The sequence below is a fragment of the Oncorhynchus keta genome, unplaced genomic scaffold (assembly GCF_023373465.1).
Source record: "Oncorhynchus keta strain PuntledgeMale-10-30-2019 unplaced genomic scaffold, Oket_V2 Un_contig_1917_pilon_pilon, whole genome shotgun sequence".
Classification (NCBI taxonomy): Eukaryota; Metazoa; Chordata; class Actinopteri; order Salmoniformes; family Salmonidae; genus Oncorhynchus; species Oncorhynchus keta.
In genome coordinates, this window is record NW_026281324.1 from 61,603 (window position 1) to 78,296 (window position 16,694).

Consider the following 16,694-nt stretch of genomic DNA (forward strand, 5'->3'; position numbering starts at 1 on the left):
CCAACGTGAGAAATACTGTACTTTAATCATGTTTCAACGGAACCAACCAACATAATTTATCGATTTAATTAAAAATCAATGTCCTCCAAAATCAAGGTTTCACAATTAATGGCACATTTAAACATTATTGTAAATAACATCTACCAACATTAAACCAGGAATTAAATTCCACTTATTTATTTAAGTGCATCTAAGTGTTAAGGAACTATATTGAGCCATTACATCACTTCCTGTTTCACTGGGGTATAAAAATGAGGTAACAGGCATGGAACATCCCTTTGTCATCCAACACCATGGAGAAAATAACTGGCAGTTCACAAAGAGACAGATGGTCGTGGACCTTCATAAATCTGGTAGTGGCTACAAGAAGATCCACAAACGATTGAATATACCCCTGAGCCCTGTCAGGGCAATTATTAGAACATTCAACAGATATGGAACAGTTGAAAACCTCACGGGTAGAAGATGCTAATTCATTTTGCCGGAGGATGGTGAGAGAAGCAACAAAATCCCCAAGAATCACTGTGAAAGAATTGCAGGCCTTGGTGGCATCTTGGGGTCACCAGGTTTCAAAAAGCACCATCAGACACCACCTTCACAACCACAGGAAGGTGGACAGGGAGATGGAAAGGACAGTTCCTGTCTTGATCAGAGGACGGTGGACAGGGAGATGGAGAGGACAGTTCATGGTTGATGATGATGAAAGGACAGGTCATGTCTTGATGAAGATATTGTACAGGGAGATGGTTGATGATGATGGAGTCTGGTGAAGATATTGTACAGGGAGATGGTTGATGATGATGGAGTCTGGTGGAGATATTGTACAGGGAGATGGTTGATGGAGTCTGGTGAAGATATTGTACAGGGAGATGGTTGATGGAGTCTGGTGAAGATATTGTACAGGGAGATGGTTGATGGAGTTTGGTGAAGATATTGTACAGGGAGATGGTTGATGATGATGGAGTCTGGTGAAGATATTGTACAGGGAGATGGTTGATGATAATGGAGTTTGGTGAAGATATTGTACAGGGAGATGGTTGATGGAGTCTGGTGAAGATATTGTACAGGGAGATGGTTGATGGAGTCTGGTGGAGATATTGTACAGGGAGATGGTTGATGATGATGGAGTCTGGTGAAGATATTGTACAGGGAGATGGTTGATGGAGTCTGGTGAAGATATTGTACAGGGAGATGGTTGATGATGATGGAGTCTGGTGAAGATATTGTACAGGGAGATGGTTGATGGAGTCTGGTGAAGATATTGTACAGGGAGATGGTTGATGATGATGATGGAGTCTGGTGAAGATATTGTACAGAGAGATGGTTGATGATGATGAAGTCTGGTGAAGATATTGTACAGGGAGATGGTTGATGGAGTCTGGTGAAGATATTGTACAGGGAGATGGTTGATGATGATGGAGTCTGGTGAAAATATTGTACAGAGAGATGGTTGATGATGATGATGGAGTCTGGTGAAGATATTGTACAGGGAGATGGTTGATGGAGTCTGGTGAAGATATTGTACAGGGAGATGGTTGATGATGATGGAGTCTGGTGAAGATATTGTACAGGGAGGATGGTTGATGGAGTCTGGTGAAGATATTGTACAGGGAGATGGTTGATGATGATGGAGTCTGGTGAAGATATTGTACAGGGAGATGGTTGATGGAGTCTGGTGAAGATATTGTACAGGGAGATGGTTGATGATGATGATGGAGTCTGGTGAAGATATTGTACAGAGAGATGGTTGATGATGATGAAGTCTGGTGAAGATATTGTACAGGGAGATGGTTGATGGAGTCTGGTGAAGATATTGTACAGGGAGATGGTTGATGATGATGGAGTCTGGTGAAAATATTGTACAGAGAGATGGTTGATGATGATGATGGAGTCTGGTGAAGATATTGTACAGGAGATGGTTGATGGAGTCTGGTGAAGATATTGTACAGGGAGATGGTTGATGGAGTCTGGTGAAGATATTGTACAGGAGATGGTTGATGATGATGATGGAGTCTGGTGAAGATATTGTACAGGGAGATGGTTGATGGAGTCTGGTGAAGATATTGTACAGGGAGATGGTTGATGATGATGGAGTCTGGTGAAGATATTGTACAGGGAGATGGTTGATGGAGTCTGGTGAAGATATTGTACAGGGAGATGGTTGATGATGATGGAGTCTGGTGAAGATATTGTACAGGGAGATGGTTGATGGAGTCTGGTGAAGATATTGTACAGGGAGATGGTTGATGATGATGGAGTCTGGTGAAGATATTGTACAGGGAGATGGTTGATGATGATGAAGTCTGGTGAAGATATTGTACAGGGAGATGGTGATGATGGAGTCTGGTGAAGATATTGTACAGGGAGATGGTTGATGATGATGGAGTCTGGTGAAGATATTGTACAGGGAGATGGTTGATTGTGATGATGGAGTCTGGTGAAAATATTGTACAGGGAGATGGTTGATGGAGTCTGGTGAAGATATTGTACAGGGAGATGGTTGATGATGATGGAGTCTGGTGAAGATATTGTACAGGGAGATGGTTGATGGAGTCTGGTGAAGATATTGTACAGGGAGATGGTTGATGGAGTCTGGTGAGGATATTGTACAGGGAGATGGTTGATGGAGTCTGGTGAAAGATATTGTACAGAGAGATGGTTGATGATGATGGAGTCTGGTGAAGATATTGTACAGGAGATGGTTGATGGAGTCTGGTGAAGATATTGTACAGGGAGATGGTTGATGATGATGGAGTCTGGTGAAGATATTGTACAGGGAGATGGTTGATGATGATGGAGTCTGGTGAAGATATTGTACAGGGAGATGGTTGATGGAGTCTGGTGAAGATATTGTACAGGGAGATGGTTGATGGAGTCTGGTGAAGATATTGTACAGGGAGATGGTTGATGGAGTCTGGTGAAGATATTGTACAGGGAGATGGTTGATGATGATGGAGTCTGGTGAAGATATTGTACAGGGAGATGGTTGATGATGATGGAGTCTGGTGAAGATATTGTACAGGGAGATGGATGATGGAGTCTGGTGAAGATATTGCACAGGGAGATGGTTGATGATGATGGAGTCTGGTGAAGATATTGTACAGAGAGATGGTTGATGATGATGAAGTCTGGTGAAGATATTGTACAGGGAGATGGTTGATGGAGTCTGGTGAAGATATTGTACAGGGAGATGGTTGATGGAGTCTGGTGAAGATATTGTACAGGGAGATGGTTGATGGAGTCTGGTGAAAATATTGTACAGGGAGATGGTTGATGGAGTTTGGTGAAGATATTGTACAGGGAGATGGTTGATGGAGTTTGGTGAAGATATTGTACAGGGAGATGGTTGATGATGATGGAGTCTGGTGAAGATATTGTACAGGGAGATGGTTGATGGAGTCTGGTGAAGATATTGTACAGGGAGATGGTTGATGATGATGGAGTTTGGTGAAGATATTGTACAGGGAGATGGTTGATGATGATGGAGTCTGGTGAAGATATTGTACAGGGAGATGGTTGATGGAGTCTGGTGAAGATATTGTACAGGGAGATGGTTGATGGAGTCTGGTGAAGATATTGTACAGGGAGATGGTTGATGATGATGGAGTTTGGTGAAGATATTGTACAGGGAGATGGTTGATGATGATGGAGTCTGGTGAAGATATTGTACAGGGAGATGGTTGATGGAGTCTGGTGAAGATATTGTACAGGGAGATGGTTGATGGAGTCTGGTGAAGATATTGTACAGGGAGATGGTTGATGATGATAGAGTCTGGTGAAGATATTGCACAGGGAGATGGTTGATGGAGTCTGGTGAAGATATTGTACAGGGAGATGGTTGATGATGATGGAGTCTGGTGAAGATATTGTACAGGGAGATGGTTGATGGAGTCTGGTGAAGATATTGTACAGGGAGATGGTTGATGGAGTCTGGTGAAGATATTGTACAGGGAGATGGTTGATGGAGTCTGGTGAAGATATTGTACAGGGAGATGGTTGATGATGATGGAGTCTGGTGAAGATATTGTACAGGGAGATGGTTGATGGAGTCTGGTGAAGATATTGTACAGGGAGATGGTTGATGGAGTTTGGTGAAGATATTGTACAGGGAGATGGTTGATGATGATGGAGTCTGGTGAAGATATTGTACAGGAGATGGTTGATGGAGTCTGGTGAAGATATTGTACAGGGAGATGGTTGATGGAGTCTGGTGAAGATATTGTACAGGGAGATGGTTGATGGAGTCTGGTGAAGATATTGTACAGGGAGATGGTTGATGGAGTCTGGTGAAGATATTGTACAGGGAGATGGTTGATGGAGTCTGGTGAAGATATTGTACAGGGAGATGGTTGATGATGATGGAGTCTGGTGAAGATATTGTACAGGGAGATGGTTGATGGAGTCTGGTGAAGATATTGTACAGGGAGATGGTTGATGATGATGGAGTCTGGTGAAGATATTGTACAGGGAGATGGTTGATGGAGTCTGGTGAAGATATTGTACAGGGAGATGGTTGATGGAGTCTGGTGAAGATATTGTACAGGGAGATGGTTGATGATGATGGAGTCTGGTGAAGATATTGTACAGGGAGATGGTTGATGATGATGGAGTCTGGTGAAGATATTGTACAGGGAGATGGTTGATGGAGTCTGGTGAAGATATTGTACAGGAGATGGTTGATGGAGTCTGGTGAAGATATTGTACAGGGAGATGGTTGATGGAGTCTGGTGAAGATATTGTACAGGGAGATGGTTGATGGAGTCTGGTGAAGATATTGTACAGGGAGATGGTTGATGGAGTCTGGTGAAGATATTGTACAGGGAGATGGTTGATGATGATGGAGTCTGGTGAAGATATTGTACAGGGAGATGGTTGATGGAGTCTGGTGAAGATATTGTACAGGGAGATGGTTGATGGAGTTTGGTGAAGATATTGTACAGGGAGATGGTTGATGGGGTCTGGTGAAGATATTGTACAGGGAGATGGTTGATGATGATGGAGTCTGGTGAAGATATTGTACAGGGAGATGGTTGATGGAGTCTGGTGGAGATATTGTACAGGGAGATGGTTGATGGAGTTTGGTGAAGATATTGTACAGGAGATGGTTGATGGAGTCTGGTGAAGATATTGTACAGGGAGATGGTTGATGGAGTTTGGTGAAGATATTGTACAGGGAGATGTTTGATGGAGTTTGGTGAAGATATTGTACAGGGAGATGGTTGACTGAAGATATTGTACAGGGAGATGGTTGATGGAGTCTGGTGAAGATATTGTACAGGGAGATGGTTGATGATGATGGAGTCTGGTGAAGACACAGGGAGATGGTTGATGGAGTTTGGTGAAGATATTGTACAGGGAGATGGTTGATGGAGTCTGGTGAAGATATTGTACAGGGAGATGGTTGATGGAGTTTGGTGAAGATGTTGTACAGGGAGATGGTTGATGGAGTCTGGTGAAGATATTGTACAGGAGATGGTTGATGATGATGATGGAGTCTGGTGAAGATATTGTACAGGAAGATTGTTGATGATGATGGAGTCTGGTGAAGATATTATACATGGAGATGGTTGATGATGATGGAGTCTGGTGAAGATATTGTACAGGGAGATGGTTGATGGAGTCTGGTGAAGATATTGTACAGGGAGATGGTTGATGGAGTTTGGTGAAGATATTGTACAGGGAGATGGTTGATGATGATGGAGTCTGGTGAATATATTGTACAGGGAGATGGTTGATGATGATGGAGTCTGGTGAACTAACCACAGGGAGATGGTTGATGGAGTCTGGTGAAGATATTGTACATGGAGATGGTTGATGATGATGGAGTCTGGTGAAGATATTGACAGGGAGATGGTTGATGGAGTCTGGTGGAGATATTGTACAGGGAGATGGTTGATGGAGTCTGGTGAAGATATTGTACAGGGAGATGGTTGATGGAGTCTGGTGAAGATATTGTACAGGGAGATGGTTGATGGAGTTTGGTGAAGATATTGTACAGGGAGATGGTTGATGGAGTCTGGTGAAGATATTGTACAGGAGATGGTTGATGGAGTCTGGTGAAGATATTGTACAGGGAGATGGTTGATGATGATGGAGTCTGGTGAAGATATTGTACAGGGAGATGGTTGATGGAGTCTGGTGAAGATATTGTACAGGGAGATGGTTGATGGAGTTTGGTGAAGATATTGTACAGGGAGATGGTTGATGGGGTCTGGTGAAGATATTGTACAGGGAGATGGTTGATGATGATGGAGTCTGGTGAAGATATTGTACAGGGAGATGGTTGATGGAGTCTGGTGGAGATATTGTACAGGGAGATGGTTGATGGAGTTTGGTGAAGATATTGTACAGGGAGATGGTTGATGGAGTCTGGTGAAGATATTGTACAGGGAGATGGTTGATGGAGTAACTGGTGAAGATATTGTACAGGGAGATGGTTGATGGAGTTTGGTGAAGATATTGTACAGGGAGATGGTTGATGGAGTTTGGTGAAGATATTGTACAGGAGATGGTTGATGGAGTCTGGTGAAGATATTGTACAGGGAGATGGTTGATGATGATGGAGTCTGGTGAAGATATTGTACAGGGAGATGGTTGATGGAGTTTGGTGAAGATATTGTACAGGGAGATGGTTGATGGAGTCTGGTGAAGATATTGTACAGGGAGATGGTTGATGGAGTTTGGTGAAGATATTGTACAGGAGATGGTTGATGGAGTCTGGTGAAGATATTGTACAGGGAGATGGTTGATGATGATGATGGAGTCTGGTGAAGATATTGTACAGGGAGATGGTTGATGATGATGGAGTCTGGTGAAGATATTATACAGGGAGATGGTTGATGATGATGGAGTCTGGTGAAGATATTGTACAGGGAGATGGTTGATGGAGTCTGGTGAAGATATTGTACAGGGAGATGGTTGATGGAGTTTGGTGAAGATATTGTACAGGGAGATGGTTGATGATGATGGAGTCTGGTGAATATATTGTACAGGGAGATGGTTGATGATGATGGAGTCTGGTGAAGATATTGTACAGGAGATGGTTGATGGAGTCTGGTGAAGATATTGTACATGGAGATGGTTGATGATGATGGAGTCTGGTGAAGATATTGTACAGGGAGATGGTTGATGGAGTCTGGTGAAGATATTGTACAGGGAGATGGTTGATGATGATGGAGTTTGGTGAAGATATTGTACAGGGAGATGGTTGATGATGATGGAGTCTGGTGAAGATATTGTACAGGGAGATGGTTGATGATGATGGAGTCTGGTGGAGATATTGTACAGGGAGATGGTTGATGATGATGGAGTCTGGTGGAGATATTGTACAGGGAGATGGTTGATGATGATGGAGTCTGGTGAAGATATTGTACAGGAGATGGTTGATGGAGTCTGGTGAAGATATTGTACAGGGAGATGGTTGATGATGATGGAGTCTGGTGAAGATATTGTACATGGAGATGGTTGATGATGATGGAGTCTGGTGAAGATATTGTACAGGGAGATGGTTGATGATGATGGAGTCTGGTGAAGATATTGTACAGGGAGATGGTTGATGGAGTCTGGTGAAGATATTGTACAGGGAGATGGTTGATGATGATGGAGTTTGGTGAAGATATTGTACAGGGAGATGGTTGATGATGATGGAGTCTGGTGAAAATATTGTACAGGGAGATGGTTGATGGAGTCTCGTGAAGATATTGTACAGGGAGATGGTTGATGGAGTCTGGTGAAGATATTGTACAGGGAGATGGTTGGTGGAGTCTGGTGAAGATATTGTACAGGGAGATGGTTGATGATGATGGAGTCTGGTGGAGATATTGTACAGGGAGATGGTTGATGGAGTCTGGTGAAGATATTGTACAGGAGATGGTTGATGGAGTCTGGTGAAGATATTGTACAGGGAGATGGTTGATGATGATGGAGTCTGGTGAAGATATTGTACAGGGAGATGGTTGATGGAGTTTGGTGAAGATATTGTACAGGGAGATGGTTGATGGAGTCTGGTGAAGATATTGTACAGGGAGATGGTTGATGGAGTTTGGTGAAGATATTGTACAGGGAGATGGTTGATGGAGTCTGGTGAAGATATTGTACAGGGAGATGGTTGATGATGATGATGGAGTCTGGTGAAGATATTGTACAGGGAGATGGTTGATGATGATGGAGTCTGGTTAAGATATTATACAGGGAGATGGTTGATGATGATGGAGTCTGGTGAAGATATTGTACAGGGAGATGGTTGATGGAGTCTGGTGAAGATATTGTACAGGGAGATGGTTGATGGAGTTTGGTGAAGATATTGTACAGGGAGATGGTTGATGATGATGGAGTCTGGTGAAGATATTGTACAGGGAGATGGTTGATGGAGTCTGGTGAAGATATTGTACAGGGAGATGGTTGATGATGATGGAGTCTGGTGAAGATATTGTACATGGAGATGGTTGATGATGATGGAGTCTGGTGAAGATATTGTACAGGGAGATGGTTGATGATGATGGAGTCTGGTGAAGATATTGTACAGGGAGATGGTTGATGGAGTCTGGTGAAGATATTGTACAGGGAGATGGTTGATGATGATGGAGTTTGGTGAAGATATTGTACAGGGAGATGGTTGATGATGATGGAGTCTGGTGAAGATATTGTACAGGGAGATGGTTGATGGAGTCTGGTGAAGATATTGTACAGGGAGATGGTTGATGATGATGAAGTCTGGTGAAGATATTGTACAGGGAGATGGTTGATGGAGTCTGGTGAAGATATTGTACAGGGAGATGGTTGATGATGATGGAGTCTGGTGGAGATATTGTACAGGGAGATGGTTGATGGAGTCTGGTGAAGATATTGTACAGGGAGATGGTTGATGATGATGGAGTCTGGTGAAGATATTGTACAGGGAGATGGTTGATGGAGTTTGGTGAAGATATTGTACAGGGAGATGGTTGATGGAGTCTGGTGAAGATATTGTACAGGGAGATGGTTGATGATGATGGAGTTTGGTGAAGATATTGTACAGGGAGATGGTTGATGGAGTCTGGTGAAGATATTGTACAGGGAGATGGTTGATGATGATGGAGTCTGGTGAAGATATTGTACAGGGAGATGGTTGATGGAGTCTGGTGAAGATATTGTACAGGGAGATGGTTGATGGAGTCTGGTGAAGATATTGTACAGGGAGATGGTTGATGATGATGGAGTCTGGTGAAGATATTGTACAGGGAGATGGTTGATGATGATGGAGTCTGGTGAAGATATTGTACAGGGAGATGGTTGATGGAGTCTGGTGAAGATATTGTACAGGGAGATGGTTGATGATGATGGAGTCTGGTGGAGATATTGTACAGGGAGATGGTTGATGATGATGGAGTCTGGTGAAGATATTGTACAGGGAGATGGTTGATGATGATGGAGTCTGGTGAAGATATTGTACAGGGAGATGGTTGATGATGATGGAGTCTGGTGAAGATATTGTACAGGGAGATGGTTGATGGGGTCTGGTGAAGATATTGTACAGGGAGATGGTTGATGATGATGGAGTCTGGTGAAGATATTGTACAGGAGATGGTTGATGGAGTCTGGTGAGATATTATACAGGGAGATGGTTGATGGAGTTTGGTGAAGATATTGTACAGGGAGATGGTTGATGGAGTCTGGTGAAGATATTGTACAGGAGATGGTTGATGGAGTTTGGTGAAGATATTGTACAGGGAGATGGTTGATGGAGTTTGGTGAAGATATTGTACAGGAGATGGTTGATGGAGTTTGGTGAAGATATTGTACAGGGAGATGGTTGATGGAGTCTGGTGAAGATATTGTACAGGGAGATGGTTGATGATGATGGAGTCTGGTGAAGATATTGTACAGGGAGATGGTTGATGGAGTTTGGTGAAGATATTGTACAGGGAGATGGTTGATGGAGTCTGGTGAAGATATTGTACAGGGAGATGGTTGATGGAGTTTGGTGAAGATATTGTACAGGGAGATGGTTGATGGAGTCTGGTGAAGATATTGTACAGGGAGATGGTTGATGATGATGATGGAGTCTGGTGAAGATATTGTACAGGGAGATGGTTGATGATGATGGAGTCTGGTGAAGATATTATACAGGGAGATGGTTGATGATGATGGAGTCTGGTGAAGATATTGTACAGGGAGATGGTTGATGGAGTCTGGTGAAGATATTGTACAGGGAGATGGTTGATGGAGTTTGGTGAAGATATTGTACAGGGAGATGGTTGATGATGATGGAGTCTGGTGAATATATTGTACAGGGAGATGGTTGATGATGATGGAGTCTGGTGAAGATATTGTACAGGGAGATGGTTGATGGAGTCTGGTGAAGATATTGTACATGGAGATGGTTGATGATGATGGAGTCTGGTGAAGATATTGTACAGGGAGATGGTTGATGGAGTCTGGTGAAGATATTGTACAGGGAGATGGTTGATGATGATGGAGTTTGGTGAAGATATTGTACAGGGAGATGGTTGATGATGATGGAGTCTGGTGAAGATATTGTACAGGGAGATGGTTGATGATGATGGAGTCTGGTGGAGATATTGTACAGGGAGATGGTTGATGATGATGGAGTCTGGTGGAGATATTGTACAGGGAGATGGTTGATGATGATGGAGTCTGGTGAAGATATTGTACAGGGAGATGGTTGATGGAGTCTGGTGAAGATATTGTACAGGGAGATGGTTGATGATGATGGAGTCTGGTGAAGATATTGTACATGGAGATGGTTGATGATGATGGAGTCTGGTGAAGATATTGTACAGGGAGATGGTTGATGATGATGGAGTCTGGTGAAGATATTGTACAGGGAGATGGTTGATGGAGTCTGGTGAAGATATTGTACAGGGAGATGGTTGATGATGATGGAGTTTGGTGAAGATATTGTACAGGGAGATGGTTGATGATGATGGAGTCTGGTGAAGATATTGTACAGGGAGATGGTTGATGGAGTCTGGTGAAGATATTGTACAGGAGATGGTTGATGGAGTCTGGTGAAGATATTGTACAGGGAGATGGTTGGTGGAGTCTGGTGAAGATATTGTACAGGGAGATGGTTGATGATGATGGAGTCTGGTGGAGATATTGTACAGGGAGATGGTTGATGGAGTCTGGTGAAGATATTGTACAGGGAGATGGTTGATGGAGTCTGGTGAAGATATTGTACAGGGAGATGGTTGATGATGATGGAGTCTGGTGAAGATATTGTACAGGGAGATGGTTGATGGAGTTTGGTGAAGATATTGTACAGGGAGATGGTTGATGGAGTCTGGTGAAGATATTGTACAGGGAGATGGTTGATGGAGTTTGGTGAAGATATTGTACAGGGAGATGGTTGATGGAGTCTGGTGAAGATATTGTACAGGGAGATGGTTGATGATGATGATGGAGTCTGGTGAAGATATTGTACAGGGAGATGGTTGATGATGATGGAGTCTGGTTAAGATATTATACAGGGAGATGGTTGATGATGATGGAGTCTGGTGAAGATATTGTACAGGGAGATGGTTGATGGAGTCTGGTGAAGATATTGTACAGGGAGATGGTTGATGGAGTTTGGTGAAGATATTGTACAGGGAGATGGTTGATGATGATGGAGTCTGGTGAATATATTGTACAGGGAGATGGTTGATGATGATGGAGTCTGGTGAAGATATTGTACAGGGAGATGGTTGATGGAGTCTGGTGAAGATATTGTACATGGAGATGGTTGATGATGATGGAGTCTGGTGAAGATATTGTACAGGGAGATGGTTGATGGAGTCTGGTGAAGATATTGTACAGGGAGATGGTTGATGATGATGGAGTTTGGTGAAGATATTGTACAGGGAGATGGTTGATGATGATGGAGTCTGGTGAAGATATTGTACAGGGAGATGGTTGATGATGATGGAGTCTGGTGGAGATATTGTACAGGGAGATGGTTGATGATGATGGAGTCTGGTGGAGATATTGTACAGGGAGATGGTTGATGATGATGGAGTCTGGTGAAGATATTGTACAGGGAGATGGTTGATGGAGTCTGGTGAAGATATTGTACAGGGAGATGGTTGATGATGATGGAGTCTGGTGAAGATATTGTACATGGAGATGGTTGATGATGATGGAGTCTGGTGAAGATATTGTACAGGGAGATGGTTGATGATGATGGAGTCTGGTGAAGATATTGTACAGGGAGATGGTTGATGGAGTCTGGTGAAGATATTGTACAGGGAGATGGTTGATGATGATGGAGTTTGGTGAAGATATTGTACAGGGAGATGGTTGATGATGATGGAGTCTGGTGAAGATATTGTACAGGGAGATGGTTGATGGAGTCTGGTGAAGATATTGTACAGGGAGATGGTTGATGGAGTCTGGTGAAGATATTGTACAGGAGATGGTTGGTGGAGTCTGGTGAAGATATTGTACAGGGAGATGGTGATGATGATGGAGTCTGGTGGAGATATTGTACAGGGAGATGGTTGATGGAGTCTGGTGAAGATATTGTACAGGGAGATGGTTGATGATGATGGAGTCTGGTGAAGATATTGTACAGGGAGATGGTTGATGGAGTCTGGTGAAGATATTGTACAGGGAGATGGTTGATGGAGTCTGGTGGAGATATTGTACAGGGAGATGGTTGATGGAGTCTGGTGAAGATATTGTACAGGGAGATGGTTGATGATGATGGAGTCTGGTGAAGATATTGTACAGGGAGATGGTTGATGATGATGGAGTCTGGTGAAGATATTGTACAGGGATACTCTGGGAACCAGCCTGAGTCATGTACACTAGTTATTCCTATAAAAGTAGTGTTATACTGCAGCAGAGCTTGCAGGGTGCTACAGAATGGTATGGCACGTTGGAAAAACCACGGCAGAACCACTCAGACACACAGTACCTTAGAACCCCAGCAGAACCACTCAGACACAGTACCTTAGAACCCCGGCAGAACATGTCAGACACACAGTACAACCACAGTACCAATCACACAGACATAGTACCTTAGACAACCACACTACCATAGACAACCACACTACCTTAGACAACCACAGTACCTTAGACAACCACAGTACCTTAGACAACCACAGTACCTTAGACAACCACAGTACCAATCACTCAGACACAGTACCTTAGAACCACGGCAGAACCACTCAGACACAGTACCTTAGAACCATGGCAGAACCACTAGACAGACACAGTACCTTAGAACCACAGAACCAGACAGACACAGTACCTTAGAACCACGGCAGAACCAAACAGACACAGTACCTTAGAACCATGGCAGAACCAGACAGACACAGTACCTTAGAACCATGGCAGAACCACTCAGACACAGTACCTTAGAACCATGGCAGAACCACTCAGACACAGTACCTTAGAACCATGGCAGAACCACTCAGACACAGTTCCTTAGAACCACGTACCAGAACGACTACCAAACAACACAGTACCTTAGAACCACAGCAGAACCACTCAGACACAGTACCTTAGAACCACGGCAGAACCACTCAGACACAGTACATTAGAACCATGGCAGAACCACTCAGACACAGTACATTAGAACCACGGCAGAACCACTCAGAGGTGGTGGAGGGGAAATGGAGTTACTGGGATGTGTATAAGTCAATGGTTTGGTCTGAGGGAGAGGGAGAGGGAGAGGGGCTGAGTGGAGAGGGAGAGGGTCTGAGTGGAGAGGGAGAGGGTCTGAGTGGAGAGGGAGAGGGAGAGGGTCTGAGTGGAGAGGGAGAGGGTCTGAGGAGAGGGAGAGGGTCTGAGTGGAGAGGGAGAGGGTCTGAGTGGAGAGGGAGAGGGTCTGAGTGGAGAGGGAGAGGGTCTGGAGGGAGAGGGAGAGGGTCTGAGTGGAGAGGGAGAGGGTCTGAGTGGAGAGGGAGAGGGTCTGGGACACTGTACCTTGGAGAGGGAGAGGGTCTGAGTGGAGAGGGAGAGGGTCTGAGTGGAGAGGGAGAGGGTCAGGTGGAGAGGGTCTGAGTGGAGAGGGAGAGGGTCTGAGTGGAGAGGGAGAGGGTCTGGGTGGAGAGGGAGAGGGTCTGAGTGGAGAGGGAGAGGGTCTGAGTGGAGAGGGAGAAGGTCTGAGTGGAGAGGGAGAGGGTCTGAGTGGAGAGGGAGAGGGTCTGAGTGGAGAGGGAGAGGGAGAGGGTCTGAGTGGAGAGGGTCTGAGTGGAGAGGGAGAGGGTCTGAGTGGAGAGGGAGAGGGTCTGGGTGGAGAGGGAGAGGGTCTGAGTGGAGAGGGAGAGGGTCTGAGTGGAGAGGGAGAGGGTCTGAGTGGAGAGGGAGAAGGTCTGAGTGGAGAGGGAGAGGGTCTGATGGAGAGGGAGAGGGTCTGAGTGGAGAGGGAGAGGGAGAGGGTCTGAGTGGAGAGGGAGAGGGAGAGGGTCTGGGTGGAGAGGGTCTGAGTGGAGAGGGAGAGGGTCTGAGGGAGAGGGAAAGGGTCTGAGTGGAGAGGGAGAGGGTCTGAGTGGAGAGGGAGAGGGTCTGAGTGGAGAGGGAGAGGGAGAGGGTCTGAGTGGAGAGGGAGAGGGAGAGGGTCTGAGTGGAGAGGGAGAGGGAGAGGGTCTGAGTGGAGAGGGAGAGGGTCTGAGTGGAGAGGGAGAGGGTCTGAGTGGAGAGGGAGAGGGTCTGAGTGGAGAGGGAGAGGGTCTGAGTGGAGAGGGAGAGGGTCTGAGTGAGAGGGAGAGTATGATGCAGTACTTTGGGGTGTTGTATAATGTACTAAATGTTCAGTATGAGGATGCAGTACTTTGGGGTGTTTTAATGTACTAAATGTTCAGTATGGGGATGCAGTACTTTGGGGTGTTTTAATGTACTAAATGTTCAGTATGAGGATTCAGTACTTTGGGGTGATTTAATGTACTAAATGTTCAGTATGAGGATGCAGTACTTTGGGGTGTTTTAATGTACTAAATGTTCAGTATGAGGATGCAGTACTTTGGGGTGTTTTAATGTACTAACATGTTCAGTATGAGGATGCAGTACTTTGGGGTGTTTTAATGTACTACATGTTCAGTATGAGGATGCAGTACTTTGGGGTGTTTTAATGTACTAAATGTTCAGTATGAGGATTCAGTACTTTGGGGTGTTGTGATGTACTAAATGTTCAGTATGAGGATTCAGTACTTTGGGGTGTTTTAATGTACTAAATGTTCAGTATGAGGATTCAGTACTTTGGGGTGTTTTAATGTACTAAATGTTCAGTATGAGGATGCAGTACTTTGGGGTGTTTTAATGTACTACATGTTCAGTATGAGGATGCAGTACTTTGGGGTGTTTTAATGTACTAAATGTTCAGTATGAGGATGCAGTACTTTGGGGTGTTTTAATGTACTAAATGTTCAGTATGAGGATTCAGTACTTTGGGGTGTTTTAATGTACTAAATGTTCAGTATGAGGATTCAGTACTTTGGGGTGTTTTAATGTACTACATGTTCAGTATGAGGATGCAGTACTTTGGGGTGTTTTAATGTACTACATGTTCAGTATGAGGATGCAGTACTTTGGGGTGTTTTAATGTACTACATGTTCAGTATGAGGATGCAGTACTTTGGGGTGTTTTAATGTACTAAATGTTCAGTATGAGGATGCAGTACTTTGGGGTGTTTTAATGTACTAAATGTTCAGTATGAGGATGCAGTACTTTGGGGTGTTTTAATGTACTAAATGTTCAGTATGAGGATGCAGTACTTTGGGGTGTTTTAATGTACTAAATGTTCAGTATGAGGATGCAGTACTTTGGGGTGTTTTAATGTACTAAATGTTCAGTATGAGGATGCAGTACTTTGGGGTGTTTTAATGTACTAAATGTTCAGTATGAGGATGCAGTACTTTGGGGTGTTTTAATGTACTAAATGTTCAGTATGAGGATGCAGTACTTTGGGGTGTTTTAATGTACTAAATGTTCAGTATGAGGATTCAGTACTTTGGGGTGTTTTAATGTACTAAATGTTCAGTATGAGGATTCAGTACTTTGGGGTGTTTTAATGTACTAAATGTTCAGTATGAGGATGCAGTACTTTGGGGTGTTTTAATGTACTACATGTTCAGTATGAGGATGCAGTACTTTGGGGTGTTTTAATGTACTACATGTTCAGTATGAGGATGCAGTACTTTGGGGTGTTTTAATGTACTAAATGTTCAGTATGAGGATTCAGTACTTTGGGGTGTTTTAATGTACTAAATGTTCAGTATGAGGATGCAGTACTTTGGGGTGTTGTGATGTACTAAATGTTCAGTATGAGGATGCAGTACTTTGGGGTGTTTTAATGTACTAAATGTTCAGTATGAGGATGCAGTACTTTGGGGTGTTTTAATGTACTAAATGTTCAGTATGAGGATTCAGTACTTTGGGGTGTTGTAATGTACTACATGTTCAGTATGAGGATGCAGTACTTTGGGGTGTTTTAATGTACTACATGTTCAGTATGAGGATGCAGTACTTTGGGGCGTTGTGATGCTTCCATTGTTAAACAACGTCAATCTGATGAACATAATATAAGTTCCATTAGTACCTTCTCCTGTGAAACGTTGGCTTTCCTTCCCGGGACTTTGTGTGGCCCTGAAGGAGATAGAAGATGAGGGATGAGAGGAACGATAGAGAGATTACATGGATTTCTACACACATCAGGATGACAGCCTGGCATGTTATGATCAGTGATCAAAACTGATGGATGGGTGTGGAA